The 17370-nt window shown below is 40.8% G+C and overlaps 1 protein-coding gene across 4 annotated transcripts in view; it reads right to left on the bottom strand.

The window, feature by feature from the left end:
- The window catches only part of LOC140467305 (copine-8-like), a 594693-nt gene that overhangs the window by 556033 nt on the left and 21290 nt on the right, over window positions 1-17370 (bottom strand). The gene's annotated exons all lie outside the window — the stretch shown is intronic.

The raw sequence follows: 17370 nt of genomic DNA, 5'->3' as shown, positions 1-17370 counted from the left end.
AGGTTAATAAAAAAATCAACATGGATAATGCAAATTAAAACTTCACACACAGAGGAAAAGATCCACAAGTTGTTATCAGGTAAGTGTATTAAAGTATCGAGGTGGATTGATGGAGACAAAAAATAATCAGTTATGATCTAAACGAATGAAAGAAGCAGCTCAAGAAGCCAAAAGGGTGTGACTTCTGTTCCTGCAGAAACAGAACATAAGGCAAAAGTCAAAATTTTTATTATGTAATATTTGGAGCACTGAAACAGGCCATTCAGAGTCATAGAGATGTACAACATGGAAACAGACCCTTCGGTCCAACCCCTCCATGCCGACCAGATATCCCAACCCAATCTAGTCCCACCTGCCAGCACCCGGCCCATATCCCTCCTATTCATATACCCATCCAAATGCCTCTTAAATGTTGCAATTGTACCAGCCTCCACCACTTCCTCTGACAGCTCATTCAATACACGTACCACCCTCTGCATGAAAACGTTGCCCCTTAGGTCTCTTTTACATCTTTCCCCTCTCACCCTAAACCTATGCCCTCTAGTTCTGGACCCCCCGACCCCAGGGAAAAGACTTTGCCTATTTATCCTATCCATGCCCCTCATAATTTTGAAAACCTCTATAAGGTCACTCCTCAGCCTCCGACGCTCCAGGGAAAACAGCCCCAGCCTGTTCAGCCTCTCCCTGTAGCTCAGATCCTCCAACCCTAGCAACATTTAGTTGATTAATCTTAATTTTTGCCTCAAAAACTTATTGAAATTTAGAAAATGTATCTTCAAAAGTAACACACACATTAACAATGTTATAACATTAACTGTCAAGCCTGAGAAGTATTTCAAATAATGTGTTGTGCAGATTAGCTTACTGATTCAATTGTCTTGTTGTGTAATGAATAATGAAATATTCTATTCCACAATGTTGGAACACAGGTTGCTTAGCAAGAAGTGTTAAAACAAATAAATGTAAAGCAGAATTATTTGTTTCTCAGTTAATATTGGTTATAGAGTCCGAGAGATGTACAGACGAAAACAGACATCGGTCCAATTTGTCCATGCCGAGAAGATATCCCAAACCAATCTAGTCCCACCTGCCAGCACGCGGCCCATATCCCTCCAATCTCTTCCTATTCGTATACCCATCCAGATGCCTTTTAAATGTTGCAATTGTACTAGCCTCATTGAATCTTTTAAAAATTGTCTCCTTGGTTGATGTAAAATCTTAACTATAAGAAACCCATCACAAGAATAAGATTTTTTTCCATTAGCTTCACGCCTACAAAAAAGCATGCACTCTAAAGAGAGAATCCTATCCATGACGACAGCTTTACTCGTCAACAGGAAATGACATGGTGCGTTGTTTTAAACCAAATGTTCTTTTATTACAATTCTTCTTATTAACGGTGATGTCTCAAGCCAATTTACATTTTATTGGTATTCTGACTTACATTTGCTTTCATTCTCATAGTGGGAGAGACTAGGACCTGAGGGCACAGCCTCAGTGAATGGATGATGCTTTAGAACTGAGATGAGGAGGAATTTCTTCAGTCAGAAAATGATTAATCTGTGGAACTCATTGCTGCAGAGGGCTGTAGAGGCCAAGTCATTGAGTATGTTAAAGATCAAGGTAGATAGCTTTTTGATTGGTCAGGGGATCAATGGTTACAGGGAGAAGGCAGGAGAATAGGGTTGAGAAATATATCAGCGATAACCAAATGACGGACAGACTCAATAGGTTGAATAGTCTAAATCTGCTCCTATATGTTATCGTCTTATGGTCTAAGGTCTCCCTATGTTATTTTGAACTCCAACAGGTGCAGACTCTATCTTCCCTTGGATGATTGTCCCAGATTTTTGTGATGTGGTATTATGGAATCCTCATGCAAAGCTTTAGAATAATGCAACTAAAAATTGGAAATAGGATCAAAAATAATCATGGGTTCTAAAAAGGGAGGCCATGCTTGACCTCTTATTAATTGTATTTTTGAAGAACAAATTAAGATTGCAATATATTAAACATAATATATTTGGTTTTCTAAAAAGCTTACAAAAAGGTATTTGTTGACTCATGAGTCAGATCAAAATGTGAAGTCAAGGGACCAGTAGTAAGCTGTAATAAAATGGAAGAGCATAAACATAGAAAAGCAAAATATTGTGGATGCTGAAATGAAAACAAAAGGTGCTATAAAAACTCAGGTTTGACAGAATCTGTGGAGAAAACATAACATGACAACTAAACAACTCTTCAGGAGCCATGAGCAGTCATTTGACCAAAATTTTAACTTTGTTTCTCTTCACAGATAGTCAGATTTGAAAAGTTTTTATATTAGAGTAGAAATACAAATTAGCAAAAGGTGGAACGGTTTTGGCAATGAATGTTAGAACTATATTCACCATTTGTGTAAACAAACACAAACATTTTTTGCCAAATGTCCATATTACAGAGGAGGAAATGCTGGATGTCCTGAATTGGATAAAGGTGGATAAATCCCCAGGACCTGATCAGGTGTACCCTGGAACTCTGTGGGAAGCTAGAGAAGTGATTGCTGAGCCTCTTGCTGAGATATGTGTATCATCAATAGTCACAGGTGAAGTGCTGGAAGACTGGAGGTTGGTTAACATGGTGCCACTATTTAATAAGGGTGGTAAGGACCAGCCAGAGAAATATAGAAAAGGTGAGCCTGATGTCAGTGGTGGGCAAGTTGTTGGAGGGAATCCTGAGGGACAGGATGTTCATGTATTGCGAAAGGCACGGACTGATTAGGGATAGTCAACATGGCTTTGTGCGTGGGAAATCATGCCTCACAAACTTGATTGAGTTTTTTGAGAAAGTAAGAAAGAAGATTGATGAGGGAAGAGCAGTAGATGTGATCTATATGGACTTCAGTAAGGCATTCGACAAGGTTCCCCATGGTAGACTGATTAGCAAGGTTAGATCTCACGGAATACAGGGAGAACTAGCCATTTGGATATAGAACTGTCTCAAATGTAGAAGACAGAGGGTGGTGGTGGAGGGTTGTTTTTCAGACTGGAGGCCTGTGACCAGTGGAGTGCCACAAGGATCAGTGCTGGGCCCTCTACTTTTTGTCATTTACATAAATGATTTGGATGCGAGCATAAGAGGTACAATTAGTAAGTTTGCAGGTGACACCAAAATTGGAGGTATAGTGGATAGCAAAGAGAGTTAATTCAGATTACAACAGGATCACAACCAGATGGGCCAATGGACTGAGAAGTGGTAGACGGAGCTTTTTTAAAGATAGATTACTTACAGTGTGGAAACAGGCCTTTCGGCCCAACAAGTCCACGCCAACCAGCTTAAGCGCAACCCACCCAGACCCATTCTCCTATATCTAACACTACAAACAATTTAACATGCCAATTCACCTAACCTGCACATTTTTGGACTGTGGGAGGAAACCGGAGCACCCGGAGGAAACCCACGCAGACATGGGGAGAATGTGTAAACTCCACATAATCAGCCGTCTGAGGTGGAATTGAACCCGGGTCTCTGGCGCTGTGAGGCAGCAGTGCTAACCACTGTACCACCGTGCCACCCACTAATTGAGATAAAGGTTTAATTGAGATAAATGTGAGATGATGCATTTTGGGAAAGCAAATCTTAGCAAGACTTATACACTTAATGGTAAGGTCCTAGGAAGTGTTGCTGAACAAAGAAATCTTGGAGTGCAGGTTCATAGCTCCTTGAAAGTAGAGTTGCAGGTAGATAGGATAGTGAAGAAGGTGTTTGATATGCTTTCCTTTATTGGTCAGAGTATTGAGTACAGGAGTTGGGAGGTCATGTTGTGGCTGTACAGGACATTGGTTAGGTCACTGTTGGAATATTGCATGCAATTCTGGTCTCCTTCCTATCGGAAAGATGTTGTGAAACTTGAAAGGATTCAGAAAATTGTCTGTACCTGCTGCTTCTAAATTGTCCTTCATTTTGGCACTGAGGGATTCCTCTTTGTTGTGATCAATAGATCATTTGATTGACTTCATATAATTTCCCATGGTTTTGTTTTCACCCCTCCTCCCAAAACAGAGAAAAGTTTCTTAATTCCAATGTTCACCCTGCTCTTGCCTTACAGCATCATTGCCAATTGTCGGAAAAACCCATCTGTTTGACGAATGTCCTTGAAAGAAAGAAACTGCTATCTTTACATAGTCTGGCCTACATGTGACTCCAGACCCACAGCAATGTGGTTAACTCTTGACTGCCCACTTGACAATTAGGGATGAGCAATAAATGGGGCAACACGGTGGCTCAGTAGTTAGCACTGCTGCCTCACAGCACCAGGGTTCAAGGTTCGTTTCCAGCCTCGGGTGACTGTCTGTGTGGAGTTTGCACATTCTCCCCGTGTCTGCGTTGGTTTCCTCCCACAATCCAAAGATGTGCAGGTCAGGTGAATTGGCCATGCTAAATTGCCCATAGTGCTAGGGTGACTGGATGGGTTACTTTTCGGAGGATCGGTGTGGGCTGGTTGGGCCGAAGCACCTGTTTCCACACTGTAGGGAATCTAATCTAAAAATACTGGCTGAGTCAGTGATGCTCATATCCTCTGAATGAACTTAAAATTAGAAGCAAGCAAAACTAGAAAAGTGGCAAGCCCCCAGCAGTTGGTTCTACAACACATGAAAAATGGTACCAATGGTGTGACAGTTGCATAAGTATCTCAAGGTAATAAATGGTGAAAAATAATTTCCATTCATCCCAGGAAGAAAAGAGATTTCAGAAGAAGTGAGTTTGCCCTCTTTAAGATGACAGATGAAAATAGGTAAACAAACTGTCAGCTTCACCCATACATGTGGGAACAATAAGTAGGGCAAAAGCAACATTCCAGAATAAAATCTTCACCTCAGAGCTGGCAAGAGACACAGAAAAAGATGGAGGTTAGAAAGAGAGTAAAATTTAGTTTCGATGAAGTGACAGAATTCTTAAAGAAAAATGAACAATGGAAGCACCATCAGTAGAGTTAGAAGTCCCTAAAGGCAAGAGATTAAAACTACTTTAAAATAAATGGCACATAAAGGCCAGGCTGGGAAGGATAGAAAGTGAAAAAGAGCAATTCCCCTTTAAAATCAGCACCACTGCCATTGCAAACAGAATCTACGAGGAATAGCTACTGATGGAGCAAGGGCTAGAAGATTAATATATACTGAGGCCATAGTGCACGAAAGTCGCAGAATAGATTTAAAGTGACTGACGTGCAAAGTGGTCAATCAGAAAATATTTATTTTTGTAATTTGATCACACCAGTATTTGTCAATGACCATATTAACACATGGCTGCCAATCTGCTTTAGCCCTTCTTCAATTTCAGTAAAGTATCACTCACATCTTAATTCTTGAAATTTATCACTGAACTGGCTGGGAAGAGAGCTTTAAACTAAATAGTGGGGGATGTGGTTTAGTCGTGTGGAAAACTCTGGAAAAAATTAAAACATGGAAGATATGGGAACAGCACAGCAGAGGTGATTAAAAGTTCCAGAACAAGTAATAGGACATAGAACATGGAAAAGGTCAGGAATCTAACATCGGGCACAGCAGATTAGAGGGCAACTATGAGAAGGGGTGGATAAGCAGGAGGCTGGAAGAGCACAGCAAGCCAGGCAGCATCAGGAGGCTGGAAGAGCACAGCAAGCCAGGCAGCATCAGGAGGTGGTGAAGTCAACATTTCAGGTGTAACCCTTTTCAGGACTGGAGAAACATTACACCTGAAAAGTTGATTTCTCCACCTCCAGATGCTGCCTGGCTTGCTGTGTTCCTCAGGCCTCCAGCTTGCCTACTTTGGTTTCCAGCATCTGCAGTGTGTTTGTCTCTAACTATGAGAAGGGGGAAAGTCAACACAGGATTAAAGGTGTTGTACTTAAATGCATACAGTAGACAAAAGAAGGCAGATGATTTTGTAGTGCAGATTGAAATGGGCGGGTACAATGTTGTGGTCATCACAGAGACACAGCTGCAAGGGGAACAGGGCATGTGATATGCTGGGAAAATAGTGAGTTTCGATGATGATGCTAAGTGACTTCAGAGGGACACTGACAAATGGCTAGATGAGCAGACACCTGGCAGATGAATTTCAATGCAGAGAAATGTGAGGTAATACATTTTGATAGAAGAAACACAAAGAGACAATGCAGCCTCAAATGGTACAACTTTGAGGGGAGTACAGGAGCAGAGGGATCTCGGGGTTCATGTACATGATTCGCTGAAGGTGGCCAGACAAGGTGAAAATGTTGTTAAGAAAGCGAATAGGAATTCTTGGGTTTGTAAAGAGGGACATTCGGTATAAAAGCAAGGAAGTGATGTTCCATCTCTATAAATCATTGGTCAGACAATGTTAGAGTATTATGTTCAATTCTGGATATCTTATTTGAGGAAGGATGTTAAAACACTGGAGGGAGTGCAAAGAAGATTTTGACAGGGTAAAAAAGGAGAGACTTCGATATTTCAAGTCTCTCCAGCATCTGCATGACAGCAAAGAAATCACTCAGGCATTGGAGCTCTTCAGCAATCAATTCAAGGACAGGATGGAGTTCATGGTGTTGGACATGAAGTAGTTAGGCTATTATCTTTCCAGCGGTTCGTATATCAGTTGTAACAATTTTAAAAGGTTCAGCAAAAAAGCTCGGAATAAGTTGAGGGGAAACTTCTTTACTCACAGTTGTTAGGATTTGGAATACACTGCTAGGGAGAGTGGTCAATGCAGATTCCATAGGAAGTTTCAAAAGACGGTTGGATATATATTTGAATGTGATGAATTTAAAGGGCTATGGAGATAGGGCTGGAGGGTGGGACGAGCTGGGTAGCTCTTTCAGGAGTGTTACAGACATGATAGGTCGATGGCCTCCTTCCGTTCTGTAAATTCTATGACTCTATGAACTGGATAGCATCTGAAGGTCATAAGCTGTGGGGAAAGATCAGAGGAGTGAGATTAGTTGAGCTTCTCTTATAAATAAGAGGTGCAGGCTTCACAGCCTGAATTACTTTATTTTATACTCTAACCATTCTACAATTCTCAATTATACCTATGCCGAAATTTTGAACAAGCTGGGCCATTTTTCTCTAGAAAAGGGAGACAAAGGATGACCCGATTATGGTGCGAGATTCTGAAAGGGATTAACAGAGATGATGTTTCTGCCTTTCAGGAGAAAGGAACTGGAGTTTATGACAAAAGACAGTGATTAATAAATCCGAAATGGAATTCAAGAGATTTTCCTTCTCTCTGGAGAGTGGTCAGAATGTGGAAACTTTTTACTCAGTAAACGAGCAGAAGTTTATTTAAATGGGAAGCTAAATACGTAAAACTAGATGAAAGGAAATGATATATGGATTGCTTTATTTTTAATAGTTTATGCAATGTAACTGTTGCTGATCAGTTCAGCATCTATTGACCATCCCCAAATGTCTTATGATCAGCTGCTTTCTTGAATCACTGCACCCAATGTAGTGTGGGTTCACCTCAATGCAGTTTGGGAGGGACTTCTGGGATTTTGATTCAGCAGGAATGGAATAACAACTAGGCTTGGAGGAAAACTTGCAAGAGGCACTCCCCTGCCCTTTGAATTAGTACAAGTCACTGGTTTGGAAGTTATCGTTGATGATGGTTTGGAACATACTGTAGATGCATCGATGGTGGCCCATTGGTAGAGGCAGTGAAGGTTTAAAAGATAGTAGATGGGATACTGATCTTCTGACTTGTCAAGCCTCGTAAATTTTGTCAGAGTTGCCATCACCCAAGCAAACAGAGAGTATTCTACCATGATCCTACATTGTATCTTGATGAAAAGGAAAGTCTTTTGGCGAGTTGAGGCAAAATAGATGTGACACAATAGTCAGTCAATCTCAGATCAGTTCTTGCAACTACAGTGTTTAAATGGCTACATACAGTTTCTGGGCAATAGCAATTGCTAGGTTGTTGATAACAGGAAATTCCATTGTTGTCATTCCTTCTAATTTAGGGTGGCATGGTGGCTCAGTGGTTAGCATTGCTGCCTCTCAACACCAGGGACCTTGGTTGATTGCAGTCTCAGGATACTGTCCGTGTGGAGTTTGCATATTCTCCCCATGTGTGCGTGGGTTTCCTCCCACAGGCCAAATGATGCGCAAGTTTGGTGAATTGGCCATGCTAAATTGCCCACAGTTTTCAGGGATGTGTAGAGTAGGTGCATTAGTCAGGAATAAATGTAGAGTAATATGTTAGGGGAATGGGTCTGGGTGGGTTACTCTTCAGAGGGTCGGTACAGAGTTGGGTCATAGGGCCTGTTCCCACACTGTAGGGATTCTAATTTCAAGAAAATATTGCGAGATTCTTTCTTGTTGGTGATGGTCTGGCTCTATTGTGGCATGATTGAGAGTAGACTGATACTGACATACATTGAATTTGACCTTTTTTTTATGGATATTGCATATCTGGACAATTTTTGTCAGAGATAAATGTTGATGTTGTTCTAGTCAAACAGTTTGGTAAGACACACAAAACTAGTTCTTAAGCTTCAATGTTAGAGCTGAGATTTTATTGAGATCCCCAGTCTTTGTTGTGTCCAGTACTTTGGGGGCTCTTTGTTGATATTACATGAAACAAATCACGTGAATTGGTGATGCCAAATACCTCCGTCAGACACCTATACAGATCAGCCAATCAACACATCTAGCTGAAGATGGTTAAAAACTTTCCAGCTTGTCACTTGCACTATGTGAAGATGATGATAAATTAAGGAGGCATTACTTCCTCTCCTCCTTAGCTGTTTGACTGTCCACCAGCATTCATGACTGAAGCTTTGATCAGAGAATGATAAAGTGTTGTCTCCACTATCTCAGAAGCGTGTATTCTTGTAGTAGCACCAGGATAACATTTTATTTTTAGGCAAGTTTTAGTTGCAAAGGAACAACAATGGTGGATTTTCTTGTCCCTTTAAGAAAAGATGAATGCTGATGATTTACTATGTGTTCAATTTCAAAACCAAAAACATTCTGTTGTCCAGAAAAAGTAAACTGAAATAAAACTTTGCCCTGAATGTCCACAAGAGGGCACTCTATCATATGGCAAGAACATTAATTATCCTTTGCATAAGTAATCTTCTGTTTGATTAATTTCTCTCCTGTGGCCCAGTTTATATTCAGCTGGGAACTGGGAAAATCCAGGAGGCACTTTGTCCAAATAGCCAAGTTTTTAAGAGTTCTGTCAAAGTTACTGAGTATGAGATCAGCTAATAAAGGTCTCTCATACCTTTGTTCAATATGTTTCTGTTCGCATTGGGAATGATACAAGGAAGAGTGTTCCTATTCCTTACTGTTTTTCTGTCAAACAGCTCTCATTTACAAGTGGAATACATAATGTATTCATCCAGGGCACTATACTCATTCTCATAATCCTTCACTCAAATTGGGGCACACTAACATTGCACATCTTGCCTGAATAATCAGCTTTGAAGGAACTGAATTATTTGCTACCTATGCCTCAAGCACTGAATAGAACTTGAATTAATAGAACACCTATGAATCCTTTTGAAGGGGAATAATTGTATCTGGGTATGAGTACTTTTAATTAAAAGTGCTTTCCCCAGAAGTACGGAAAGAAAAAAAAGGTCATAAGCTGGTCTTATTCCTTTTTTTTGTAGCCTAGCTGGGAAATGAATACTTTGACAATGTAGCTGAAATGTTCAACAATGGCTTACATCAGAGAGGAGGCTTTCTGAAGTCCCATAAGCTGTTGAACATTTGAAAATTTAATATAATTTTGTGTGCCAAGTGCCTTAATCATTTTCAATGTAAGTTGCAATTTAAAAAGGCTGCTTCTTTGAAGTAGTGTTTTGATTTCTATTTTAAATTGCATTAGGGAACCAACTACGATGCAAAATGATAAAATTGATAGAGGAAAACAGACAATGGGAGGCATCAATGAGTTTCATGTCTAATTACTCCAGCCATTCAGTTATACAGTACCACAGACAAAATCACCATCAGGAAATCACTTATCATTTGTATTAATTTTGCTGCTAAGATTTCTATCATGTGAAAATATATTCCTCTAATTACAGTCTGTTTAACATACATTCCTTTATATTTGTTGTAAATGAAAGGTGCATACATTTCTATGGTTAAATTTATTTAAAAATATCAAATTGGTAATTTTACAAGCACATTACTGCATTTTTTTAAAAAATTACCTTGTAAATTTCTTTGGCTATGTTACTCAACCATCTGTTTTTACTACTACCAGGCTATTTATGGCATTCGAGTGAGAGAAAAAATAGAGAAACGAAAAGATAAACAGAAATACAGAAAGTAAAAAGCTGTGATATTAAATTAGAGAATATAGTGATATTTGAAATATTATTCCAAATAATGTCATGGTAGGTCAGCTTGTAATTTACATGGAAATTTGAGATCTTGGTTAAAGTTCATATTTGGCCTGAATAGCTAAGGACTGGGTTGTAAAATGTATGATTTCAGGATAAAGGTGCAGGATTCCACAACTATGTTTCTGACAAAGAGGTCATCTCCATTAATTCAGAAACACCGTTTGGTCTTAAGAGTACAGAATTAACTTCAAAATTTCTAACTCAAGGTTTTTTAGGCATAAAGTCAAGTTTAATATGTTCACACTGCATCGGTTGAGAACACACAATGTGAATTATGAGACGCTCCCAGTTAATTTCTGAAATGGAAAACTTTGAGGTTCCTGGACCTGCAAGATTTTCACAAGTTTAATTTTTTTTAAAAAATGCCATTTGCATGAGCAAGAATACCAACCAATTCTCCTAAGAAATTATGGTATCTAATTGACAGAACATTGTATTTTCTATTGACAGTCACGAGAGATTAAAAAGATGGCCAAAACTAATACAATACTACTGTTGATAGCTATTAACCAAAAAGCAATCTTCATTATTTAATCCTCGGTTGGATTGAACTCCACAGTTAGTTAGATAATCAGAGATTTTTTTATATGTAATTTTCTAGAGAAAGTTTGTAATACAAAGCACAGATCATGACTTAATTAATCAAATATATCAGCTTGGGGTGATTGGAGGGCAATGATAAATTATAGCAGTGAGTTAGAAACTAAGTATAACTTGTTAAAATTCAATTCTGACAACGCAATGCATAAATTAGACACCAAAATAGCAAACAGAAGCATGGATGCTGGAGAAACCTGGCATGTCTGGCAACATCTTTGGAAAGAGCCCAGAGTCAATGTTTTGAGTCCAGTGACCCTTCATCCAAACAGCAGCTGCTGGAGCACTTAGTATGTACTTAGTATGTACTCCCCCCACTCACCCGCCGACCTTCGGCTCCAGACTGTGGGAGAGATATGAGAAAGGTCGATTATGGAGGGCAGGCAGGACAGATGAAGAGCTGAATAAGTGATAATAAGAGCTAAGAGTAGGAGAAAATGGGTCAGCTGTGCTAAATGAAACTCATATAATGGGATAATGGGTTTGGAAGTATTTGGAAATGGGTGACTGTGCCAAAAGTAACTCATAAGGGGATATGGTGTGGGGTGAGTAAAAACCATGGAAGGCTGGAATTAGGCTCTAGTTACTGAACTCAATGATGAGTCTTAGAAGCTGCAGAGTCGCCAAGCGGAAAAGATGTTTTTCTCTGATCTTGCACTGAGGCTCATTGGAACACTGCAGCAGACCTGCAATAGAAATGTTGGCATGGGAACAGGGTGGTGTGTTAAAGTGGCATGTAACTGGAAGCTCAGGTCATTTTTGTGAACAGAGTGCAGGTGTTTTGCAAAGCGGTCACTCAGTCTATGTTTGGTCTCCTCAACATAAAGGAGATCACATTGTGAACCAGGAATACTGAGGTCTGAATGAAGTGCAGGTAAATCACTGCTACACTTGGAAGATATGACCGGAGCCTTTCATGGTGAAGAGGGAGGAAGTAAACAGAACAAGTATTTCATCTGTGATTGCAGGAGAAAGTGCATGGGGATGTGAGGAGATGTTGGGAATGCAGGAGGAGTGTCCCAGAGGGAAAGTCCCTTTGAAATGCTGACAAGGTAGGGAAGGGGAAGGAAAGGGACTGTGTGCCTCCTGTGGCATCAATTGGAAATGACAGAAATGGGAGTTCACAATCCTTTGGATGTGGAGGCTGGTAGGGGCCCTCTGGTCCTTACTTACCATTCCATCAGTGTCACGGGTGACAATGGGTGAGGGTAGCAGTGCAGGAGATGGATCAAACACAGCCAAGTGCTATATCAACTATGTTAGTGGGGAATCCTTGGTTCAGGAAAAAGGTAGACATTTCTGAAGCCACCCTGCAGAAAACATGGTATCTTCAGAACAGATATGATGGAGATAGAGAAACTGGAAGAATGGGATGGAGCCTTTACAGGAAGCAGGTTGTGAGGATGTATAGTCAAGGTAATAGTGGGAGCCTGTGGGTTTCTAGTGAATATTAGTGGCCAGCCAAACCCAGAAATGGAAACAGAGATTTCAAGGAAGGGAAGGGTAGAATCAGAGATGGACAAGGTAAAGATGAGAGCTGGGTGGAAACTAGCAGCAAAATAGATAAACTTGTCCAATTCCACAGAGAGGTAAGCAGTACCCAATGATGTCATTGACATACTGCTGTAAGAGTTGTGGTTGGGGGCCTGAGTCGGACTGGAACAAGGAATGTTCTACATACCCTACAAGGAGATAGGCATAACTTCAGTCCCACCTGCTACGTTTGATCAGAATACAGCAGGAGGACTTAAAGGACTAGCTTTTCTAAATGAGGACGAGCTCAACCAGGTGAAGGAGGGTAGTGGTGGATGGGTATAGTTCAGTCCTTTTATCGAGGAAGAAATGGAGAGCTCTGAGGCGATGCCGATGGGGGGTGGGTTTGTAAAGGCATTGCACATTCATGGTGAACAGGGAGCAGCTGGACCTCGCAAAAAAGAAATTCTGAAACTTATGTAAAGTGTCAAGAGAATCACAGATGTTGGTGAGGAGGGACTGGACTAGAGGAGAAATAAAAACGTTGAGGTTGGAAGAAATAGGTTCTGAGGAAAGGTCACTTGATCTGAAACATTAACCCTGACTTCTCTCTACAGCTGCTGCCAGATTTGCTGAGCTTTTCCAACAATTTCTATTTCTGTTGTTGATAATAAAACAAAACTGCTTTGGAGAGATATTTAATAAACTTTGCACCTCAGGTGGCAAAATGTCAAAGAATGTAGCAGGCAGAACTATTTTTGTCAGAAGAAAAATATCTGAATGATAATGCAAAATAATGGTAGATTATGACAGATACAGACAAGTAAATGTGCAGGGAAATAGCAGGTGTAAAAAGGGTACAGAGCATAAAGAACTTCATTTTCTTAATATAGCTTCCAACATAATATAAAGATGTGTGAACAAACTTCTTAAATGTGCTCACATTAATACTCTGATCATCCATTCCGGCACAAGGAAGGAATGGGGAGGATTGAATGAATCAATTATCAGGAGCAGAACATTTCATGAAGTGATCAAAGCAGAATTGGCAACCGAGAGTAAAATGACTTAGCTGGGTGTGGGGTAGTGCAGGGCGGGGTGGGTGGGCTACAATTTCAGAGGGTTGTGAAAGCAGCTGTTCCTGAAAAGGTGTTTAAAAAAAAAGGGTGCTCAGGCTGAACATCACACTGGCCCCAGGATCTGAAACCTCCCTCAGGAGCCCATGCCCCACAACTTGAGCTGCCTCTTGGCTATTGGAGTGTGCAAGGAAATGTTTTTTTATACAGGTCGCTGCTGCATAATATTCACCTCGACTCCTTTGTGCATGCCTAACCTTGGCCTACTTATTTACTGCTGGGCGGCAGGGATCTCAGTGAGGAGGGTTCTCTTTGCTACAGTCCTCATACTTTCCACAGGGGACCTGGAGTGGAGGGTATTGCACGTTGGAGTCCCACATAACCACAGATTGTGGTGGTTCACAGACTCCCAAACAAGCTGTTTATTTTGCAGCATGGTGGAGTCTGTGGACCATGTATATTTGGGTTTGTGTGTTTGCACTCCCTTTTTAGTTATTTGAAAAGTCTTTTATTGTGCTTTTGGTTGGACTTCAGCCCCACCTTTGGACACCTGGTGTGAAGGGGTGTGGGTAGATCACACGACCTCCTGGTGGGTCTGCTCCTGCACCTGGCCAAGCTGGCTATAAACAGGTCCAGGCAGTGGGCTATGGAAGGAGTCATCCCTGCCAACTGTCTGGCCCTCTTCTGCAGCTATGTTTGTGCGCAGGTGTTGTTGGAGAGGAAGACACCATGTCCATTAACGCTCTCGACGCCTTCAGGGAGACAGGTGAGCACCACGGGGATACAGTGCTTTATTTCCCCATCCATATCCATTTTTACTTCATCCTCATCCCTCATTTTAATGGTTTGCATTGCCCATAACAGGCTTTGCATTTACATTTTTAACGGGCTGCATGGGTGATTTCTGATGGTTTAGATCAGAGTGGTGCTGGAAAAGCACAGCAGGTCAGGCAGCATCTGAGGAGCAGGAAAATTGACATTTCGGGCAAATACTCTTCATCGGCCTTGATAAAGGGCTTTTGCCCAAAAAGTCAATTTTCCTACTCCTCAGATGTGCTTTTCCAGCACCACAATAATCTTGACTCTAATCTCCAGCATCTGCAGTACCCACCTCCATTCTGTTGTATGTGATAACACTTCCAGATATAAAAAAAAGTGCAACAAGCATAAGGTGTAACTCTCCAATATTTCAGATATCTACATATGGAACTCTATATGTGGGCGGCATGATGGCACAGTGGTTAGCACTGCTGCTTCACAGCGCCAGAGACCCGGGTTCAATTCCCGCCTCAGGCAACTCTCTGTGTGGAGTTTGCGCATTCTCCCTGTGTCTGCGTGGGTGTGCTCCGGTTTCCTCCCACAGTCCCAAAATGTGCAGGTTAGGTGAATTGGCCACGCTAAATTGCCTGTAGTGTTAGATGAAGGGGTAAATATAGGGGAATGGGTCTGGGTGGGTTACGCTTCGGCGGGTCGGTGTGGACTTGTTGGGCTGAAGGGCCTGTTTCCACACTGTAAGTAATCTACTTTTTGATCAAAACAATCTTCAGACTGATGCAGCCTCTTCCAATCACAGTGGGAAGAATGTAATGGAGTCTGCTGCATTTTATTTGCGTCAGATTTGCACCTTGACATATTGGACTGCTGCAAGATGGTTTTCTCTGGAACATCTCTCTCTTTCTTCAAATAAAGAATGCTGTTTTTTCTTATTTTCCCTTGCTCATTTTCCTAACCATGCTGGCATTATGGTTTGGCGAAAACTTTCTGATCTCTAATCAGGTCATTTTTAAATGCTCTAATTTTGTAGGTGTCTGCTAAATAACATAAGTCACAGATTCATTTATCAATGTTCTCTCCTGGCTTTCACTTCCATTTATTAAATTTTGCTTCTTGATGATTACATTGTCTGAAAACTGAAGTTTGTCTCGGAAGTTCAATAATCTCATTGTAAATGGTTCTTTCATTCACTATTATCTTGCTAAAATGTCATCTTCAATGTTGCCAGTTGCATTGAATAGGTCACTGAGCTCAGCTTTATTTGATTTGCTGTTTGCCCTGAAGCACTCCCTTTTTAAGTCAATTGTCTGTGCCACTTCTGCTATTTCTCAGCTATCCGTGACTGTTTCACATACTCAAAATATTCTGGTATTGTTAAGTCTGTGCCAGGGCTTACTCTCATTGGAGCTTGCTTCCCACCTTTGGTCTTGTCATTGTTTGCTACATTGCCAGAAACTTCTCAGCCACTGGAATGCTCAGTGAGACTTTCCCACTTCTCCATCCTGATGGAGTTGCCTTCAAGCCTTGACAGACTGTGATAAATTGCCACAAAATAACTATTTCAGCAAAGTTTAAAAAAAATTGGAATAAAAACGGAACTAACAGATAGGACATGCAGCTAGCTAAGCGACAAGGAACAGAAGAGAGAGCGGGATGATTGTTTATCAGACTGGATACAAACAATAATCCTAGTATTGACCTTCTAGTAGTCTTCTCCAATAGGACTTTTATTTCTTCTCTTCATATCTACTAATGACTGAGACTCAAATCATACAGGGCACAATTTCAAAATTCACTGATGATATAAAACTTGGAAACATTGTTAACTGTGGCAGAGGGTAATGATAGACATCCAGAGGACATAGGCTGGTGGAATAGATGGATGGGAGGCTAAATTTAAAAGAGATTTGAACTGACACATTTCCTCATTTTTCTTACAGTCGTAATCTAAAATAAGAAGCACAACTTTTACAGAAAGAGTGATTTCATGGTGTACCATGACGGGGCAGATTGAGAAAGTGTTTTTTTCAGAAAAGTACAGGATCCAGAACTTTTGGATTAGAAGCCTGGATAACAAAAGCAAGAAAGTCTTTTTTTTTAAAAAGATTTGTTCATAAAATGCAATGACACTGGCTAATTATTTATTAACCACCCTTAACTGCAAAGAGGGCTGTTAAATGCCAACCAAATTTCTGTGGGTCATGTACAGGGAAAGACGGCAGATTTCTCTGAAAAACATTAGTGCACCAGACAGATACTTTTATGATAATTGCTGCTATTAGATTAGCTTTTTATTGCAGATCTTTTTTGACCAACTGAATTCAAAGTTTCACAATCTACCATGTTCAGTTCTGAACCCATGTCCTCAGAACATTAGTCAAAATGTCTTGATTATTGACATTACCACTACACTACTGTCTCCCTCAGGAGCCTTTATAAAATGTTAATTTAGCCTCAACTGAAATTATGTATCTAATTCTGATACTATACCTTAGAAAGGTGTGAAAGCTTCAGGAAATGCAGAGAATATTCATGAAAACGATCCCAATGAAAGAGGGACTTCAGTGGTACGGTTCGCATGGAGAAGCTGGGATTGTTCTCCTCAGAGACATTGAAAAGAAGTTTGATAGCGGCATTCTATATCACGAAGGGTCTGGACAGAGTGGATGGCGAGACTATCTTATGTTGAAAGATTGGAGTGACTAGGCTTGTATACCCTTGAGTTTAGAAGACTGAGAGGGGATCTGATTGAGATGTATAAGATTATTAAAGGACTGGACACTCTGGAGGCAGGAAACATGTTTCTGCTGATGGGTGAGTGCCGAACCAGAGGACACTGTTTAAAAATAAGGGGTAGGCCATTTAGGACAGAGATGAGGAGAAACTTCTTCACCCAGAGAGTGGTGGCTGTGTGGAATGCTCTGCCCCAGAAGGCAGTAGAGGCCCAGTCTCTGGATTCGTTTAAGAAAGAGTTGGATAGAGCTCTCAAGGATAGTGGAATCAAGGGTTATGGAGATAAGGCAGGATCAGGATACTGATTGAGGATGATCAGCCATGATCATAATGAATGGTGGTGCAGGCTCGAAG

This window comes from Chiloscyllium punctatum, chromosome 45 (assembly GCF_047496795.1).
Source record: "Chiloscyllium punctatum isolate Juve2018m chromosome 45, sChiPun1.3, whole genome shotgun sequence".
NCBI classification, from domain to species: Eukaryota; Metazoa; Chordata; class Chondrichthyes; order Orectolobiformes; family Hemiscylliidae; genus Chiloscyllium; species Chiloscyllium punctatum.
This window is presented reverse-complemented; position numbering and strand designations above follow the sequence as displayed.